The 6,614-nt window shown below is 48.8% G+C and overlaps 1 non-coding gene across 1 annotated transcript; it reads right to left on the minus strand.

Moving 5' to 3' along the window:
- Window positions 1-719: 719 nt before the first annotated feature.
- Window positions 720-809, minus strand: TRNAY-GUA (transfer RNA tyrosine (anticodon GUA)). Its single transcript is given in 2 exon segments — window positions 720-755; window positions 773-809. It is a non-coding gene; the product is annotated as a tRNA-Tyr (tRNA).
- Window positions 810-6,614: the final 5,805 nt, after the last annotated feature.

Genomic DNA, 6,614 nt, shown 5'->3' on the forward strand with positions numbered 1-6,614 from the left:
ATCGGGCTTGTAGCAATTCTCCGCCAGAAGCCTTTTACACACTATGTGCAATCACGGTTGCCCAAAGAAATCCCAGCTCTACAAATGTGATGGACAAAAGCCCAAAACGGAAAGAAATGGAACCGCTCCCTCACACTACTCCATAAACTGAGCTCTGTGACGCTGAGGAAAGAGGGACAAAGAGAGAGCAAACCATTGAAACGCACACATTGCTACAACGTTGAGCATAATAGCCCGCCGTCAGCAGCGCACACAATCGGTTGAGCCTGAAGGACAAGGGACTCTCAGCCACTAAAGGGCCTTTCCTTTTCCCCCTACGTTCCCCTCCTCCCTGCCACCAGAAACTACGTCCCCGCGGCACCTCTGCCCCATGCAAAAAACACCAAAGACAGCTTGGGGACATAGCTACGGCCGGTCTCTTTTTTGACAAAGGCGCCCCGCTACCAGGGTGATAAATGGCACTTCCGAAGCCTGAGATCCATAGCTAGATGTCTACGCTGTGAGTGCGGGAGGGCGAAGAAAAAGGAACTCTGCCTATAAAGGCGTAAACTGTGGCCTAGGTACCTGGAAGCAGGTGTGGTAGATGAAAGTAGTGGCCAGTGGTGCTTTAAACGCAGCAGACTTCCAGCGGCCAGTCTCGCACGAATGGAGTAAACCATGGCGGTGGCCAGAGTGGGAGCTCTAAAGAAGAGCGTGTAACCAAGGAAACAAAAGCCCACTCCTTCGAGCCGGAGTTGAACCGGCGACCTAAGGATTCCCAGGGGAATTAAGCCTACAGTCCTCCGCTCTACCAGCTGAGCTATCGAAGGAAGACAGGAGCAAAGGGCCACGAGTCACTCAAGGCGTCAGGCAGAAGTGCCACTGGCATTAACTGATAATTATAGGCTTGCCTCTGCCCAGCCCTTGAAAGGAATAAGCGACACGCACCTATCCCTTCATCCTCACGGCTGCCCCGGGTGCTGGGTAGCCGCCTAGTCTACCCGCAATTCACCCAACGGGAAGCCCGCACACATGTACTGCTCAAAGGCTCCCTAACTGGCATGGCACGAAGACAAGGCCGCAAAGTAAGAACGGAACGCCAGGGGGCGCGACGCTAGCCCTGCCTGCTAGCCGGGACGCCGCGTCCTCCCGCTGACCCGCAAGGGACCCGGGATTGTCTCAAGCACGCGCAGCACAATGTTGGGACCCCAGCCCTGATTCCCACCCAGAATAGGGACGGTGGTGCAATGGAAAACATGTTCACGGCCTCCTGCCTGCCTTCAAAGGGGCCTTTTCAACCACAACATATTCTTAGTCCATTCCCCTTCTCCTTCGTCAATAATTGACACATTCCCGCTCGTACCCTTTCCCACCCGACTCGGCCTCCCACGCCTACCTCAGGAAAAACAAACACAAAGAGACTGGCAACAGAAAAGAACTCAGACACACACTCTCCTGAAAGAGAAGCTGTCCCTTTTGCTCCCTCAGGACAAAAGGCTTACCCCAAAGCCAAGAGCGGACCAGAACGCTCCTTTCTGCGCGGACATAAATGGTGCAGGTGGGTGCAAGCGGGTGGGGATGAAAAAAAGAGAAAGAGCAGCAGCCTGGAGAATGCAGCCATCGATCCCGCTACCTCTCGCATGCTAAGCGAGCGCTCTACCATTTGAGCTAAGTCCCCATGCCCTCCCCAGGAGCCCCGCCCCCTCCGCCACGCACTGTCAACTCAGCGCAAACCCCATCCAGCGATCTCTTCACACCGCAAAACAAACTACCTTTATGCTTGCACACCCCCTTGGAAAGGACCTCCACTCAACAAGGACACGTAACATAGCAAAGAACGCTGCTCCCCTTTCTTGCCTTTCAACAAAATACACCTTTCCAGAGACCATCGGAGAAACTTACACACGCCCAGGCCTTGCACTCCCACACACCCACACCTAAGGCCTCTGTTCATGACAACAAGAAGAGCAAAAACTGCAAAGTAAAGGGGACGAGTTGCCTCCCTGCCCGCCTCTTCGGTGCACAGGCCAAGGACAGCAAAGCTTCAGATTATCTACGGATAGCTCCTTGCAGCTCCTTGCCAGAAAGTCCGCCAGATCGGTTGTAGCAATTCTCCGCCAGAAGACTTTTACACACTATGTGCAATCATGGTTGCCCAAAGAAATCCCAGCTCTACAAATGTGATGGACAAAAGCCCAAAACGGAAAGAAATGGAACCGCTCCCTCACACTACTCCATAAACTGAGCTCTGTGATGCTGAGGAAAAATGGATAAAGAAGTCTGGCCATGAAGTATCTCTGGGCTGAGCTTGCCCAATAGTAAAAATTACATAAAATAAGGTATGGTTACGAAGTAAATGTCCTGGAGCATGAGTAGTAAGGTCAAATGAGGTAATCTTGGCTCTAAAGCAAAAACAGTTTAAGCAAGAATGTGCAGAATGAGATAATGTATGACAATGAGCATGTGCAGTACTCAAAGTAAAAGGGTGACAGAAAAGTTCAAACAGCCTCTAGCTGAACTGGCTTTGGCCAGCTGAAGGCTGTTTCCGTTGGTTATCAAAAATGAGGTAATGTTTGGTAGTGAGTGTTGTCAGTATGAAAGGTGAAAGGACAGCTAAGTAGGTGAATCAAGCATGCTCAATAGAGGTCTGATGGCCAGTGGAACAGTATACAAGTTATTAACTTATACTCCTGGGCGAATTCTGCACCAATGTGCGCATGCCTAATTCACGTGCAGCGCATATTGTTATATTTTCCCACAGAAAATAACTTCTGCTGGAAAGTGCTGCAGTTCTCCCTCTTGCGCACCGTGGAGGGCGCTGTAGTGCTAGAACAGAGCAGCCTCTCCCAGTCAGCCCCAGCTACCATAGGGAAGAGAAAGAGCTTGCGGTGCCCCCTTCACAGCTCCTGTTGGGCCAGGTCATGAGAGAGACAGCATGGGGCACATTGGGCTGCTGGGGGTCACAGGCAGCGGTTCATAAGGGCTAGTGGGGGAGCACAGAATGGGGCAGGGGTCGAATACGAGTGGACGTGGAGGGCCATAGGCGGGGAGAGGGGTCCAGGGCCACATGGGGGAAGAGGCTGAGTGGGGGGCATAGAGACACATGGGAACAGGGGGCGGGAGTGTCTGAGTGGGGGTGGAGGGACACATGTGGACGGGGGGTGAAAGGACACATGAGGACAGGGGCAGATATTCCTGGCTGAAATGGAGAGGCTAGGGGTCAGCCAGTGTCTGCATGGGGGAAACTCCCTAATAGCAGTGCCAGATTAACGCATAAGCTAACTATGTTACAGCTTAGGGCAGGGGAGGGCAAAGTACGGCCCATCAGGGCTTTCAATCCGGCTCACGGGATTGCCAGCCCCGTGGCGCAGTGGGGGTAAGGCAGGCTCCCTGGCTGCCCTGGCCCCGCACTGCTCCTAGAAGCGGCTGGCACCACGTCCCTGCAGCCCTTGGGGGCATGGGCGGGCAGAGGGCTCTGTGCGCTGCCCTTGCCCCCAGGCACTGCCCCCCGCAACCTCCATTGGCCGGGAACGGGGAACCACAGCCAATGGGAGCTTCGGGGGTGGTACCCACAGGCGAGGGGAATGCACAGCTGCCTGCCCCACCCCGTCCCCAGGAGCCATTGCCGGACATTCTGGCCACTTCCTGGAGTGGCTTGCGGCCAGGGCAGGCAGGGAGCCTGCCTTAGCCCCGTTGCACGCCGCTGCCACTCCAGAGCCGCTCGAGGTAAGCGGCACTGGGCCGGAGCCCGCATTCCGAACCCCTCCTGCACCCCACACTCCAACCCCCTGCCCTGAGCCCCCTAACCCCCTGCCTTGAGCCCCCTGCCGCACCCCCTCCTGCACCCCAACCCCTTGCTCTGAGCCCCTTCCCGCACTCCGCACCCTTCCTGCGCCCCAACCGCCTGCCCTGAGCCCCCTGCCACACTCTGCACCCCTCCTGCACTCCAACCCCTTGCCCTGAGCCCCTTCCTACACACTGCACCCCCTCCCACACCCCGCACTCCCTCCTGTACCTCAACCTCCTGCCCCAGCCCTACATTCATGGCCCTGCATACAATTTCCCCACCCAGATGTGGCCCTCGGGCCAAAAAGTTCGCCTGCCCCGGCTTAGGGCCTCACATTATGAGGGCCCTCTAAAAAAGAAAAAACTGACTCCATTTCAGATTTTATCAAAATCGATTAATAAATAAAGGAGATATGGGAAAAAGAAGATTCTCTCTAAATAATAGACATTTTGGTTCAACTATGACAAAAATATACACATCTGGCTACACAAATACCCTTACCCTTCAATAATTGTTCATTATTGACAGGTGGAGGCCAGGGCTGAGAAAAAAATGATAATTGCACTTGTAAAATTAGTATTTCTATGAGTAAGTCTGCTATCAGTTTCCTAAGGCAGAGTTTGTTGGCCAGCTGCTACTAGTAAAATTCTGACCATGCCTTCATAACTTATTTAAATAAATAAATAAATAATCTCACTGCTGATAAAATCGGGGAAAATGTGAGGCCGGAGATGGCAGTGTTGTTAAGCAATCCTGCCAAGCTCATACTCCTATGGGACTCGTCCTAGGAGTGAGGTCATGTATCGTTTTCTTAAGTGTTAGAGTGTTCTTTCTTCTTTTGATCTGTACATATGTACAATTGTGTATTTTAGTACGCATGCCACTTTCTGCTTCATGCGCTATCCATGCTTCACATGACTGAGTTTGAAGGGGATTGTTTTAGGTACTTGCGTCAAGTGGATCTTGAGGAGGATAAATTTGTGTTGGTTTCTCTCCGTCAGTTTTGGGAACTTTCACAGTAAATATCAGAGAGTGCTGACAAAAGGATAAACAGAGGGTTTTGAGAGAAGTGAAGGAAGATATACATATATATCAAAATATTCTGAGTATTTGGTGAGCAAGTTATTTCAAACTATGTGCATATATGATTTATAGGCTATTAAATATTCATTATATTTGCTTGAATATAGGCTAGTTTTTCTCACTTTTTCAATGCCTGTCTAGAGATTACCAGTCTTTTTTCTAGTAAATTCTTTCTTTTGAGCATATAGCTTGTTGTCATTCTGTGTGTCCCAGGTGTTTACTCGAGATTAATTGGTGGTCCTGGGGGAAGACAAAGGATAGAGAAGCAAACATGAGCAGAGATGTCTGCCTAGAAAAAAGACTGGGATTTTCTGCTCGGCGGGTTTGGAGCACACAAGATAATATTTTATTATAGGTAGTATGCTATGTAAAAATTCTTATATAGACTTATAAATCACATATCATATGTATAATATATTGTATTTTTATAGTATGGCAAAAGAAAAATCCGATCAAATCATTGTTTCGTAGTGAAAATTAAATCAGAATAAACATTTGTAAATATATAGTCTGGATAAACTTTGTATTTCCCTAACAAAATTAATCAAACATTTTTTCATCTATTCATATGAAAAGAAAGATAATTTTCCTTATTCATGTTGTAAAAAAAATTATATATCCTTTCTTGTTTTCCTATGAGAATATAGACAAAATAGCACTAACTTTCACAGAAATATCCTGGTAAAATAACACAGGTTTTCGGCATACATACATTAATAAAATATTATTAGTTGTTGTATAGATATATAAAATCTCAATATTTATAATATAATTTTTTTACTGTTTTTTTAAAGTGATTTTGCAGCTTTTTTTTAATCTAATGGTAACAAACTGCTCAGGAGAAAGGTCATTTTCGCAACTGAAATATATCAAGAATGAACTGCGGACAACAATGCTGCAAGAAAAGCTATTTGCCCTAAGCATTTTGTGCATCGAAAGTGACAAACTCCATAGCTTATTATTTGAAGACATCATCAATGACTTTGCTCTCCAAAACTCACGAAAGAAAATATTTTAAATTTCAAATTTTAAAATTAATGTGATGTGCAAACAGACATCCCGCAGGCTGTACTGCTTTCATGAAGTAAGCTGGTCTGTGTAACTGTAACTGCTTTTGTGTTGCTGTAGATATAAAGTTTTCATATCTACTAATCAAGAAATCATAGATGAAAATATGTTAATTTGAAACTATTTTATAACGCAAACAGGCATATTGCAAGACGTGTTTTAGTTAGATTATTATTCTATTTTTACAACTTTGCCTTTTTATATATATACAAATATAAAGCTTTCATTTTTATATATTCAATATCCTTTATGTGAAAATACACCTCTACCCGATATAACGCGGTCCTCGGGAGCCAAAAATCCCTACCGCGTTATAGGTGAAACCCCGTTATATCGGGATAGTGGCGGCGGCAGGGCTCCAGTGGTGATTTAAAGAGCCCGGGGCTCCAGCCGCGGGGAGCCCCAGGCCCTTTAAATCGCCACCCAAGCCCCGCTGCCGGAGCCCCAGGGTAGTGGTGGCAGGGCTCCGACGGTGATTTAAAGGGCCCAGGGCTCCCCACAGCGGCCAGAGCTCCGAGCCCTTTAAAGCGCCGCTGGAGCCCTGCTGCCGGAGCCCCGGGGTAGTGGCAGCAGGACTCCAGTGGTGATTTAAAGAGCCCGGGGCTCCAGCCGCGGGGAGCCCCAGGCCCTTTAAATCGCCACCCAAGCCCCGCTGCCGGAGCCCCAGGGTAGTGGTGGCAGGGCTCCGACGGTGATT

Source organism: Emys orbicularis, chromosome 2 (genome assembly GCF_028017835.1).
Source record: "Emys orbicularis isolate rEmyOrb1 chromosome 2, rEmyOrb1.hap1, whole genome shotgun sequence".
Lineage (NCBI taxonomy): Eukaryota > Metazoa > Chordata > Testudines > Emydidae > Emys > Emys orbicularis.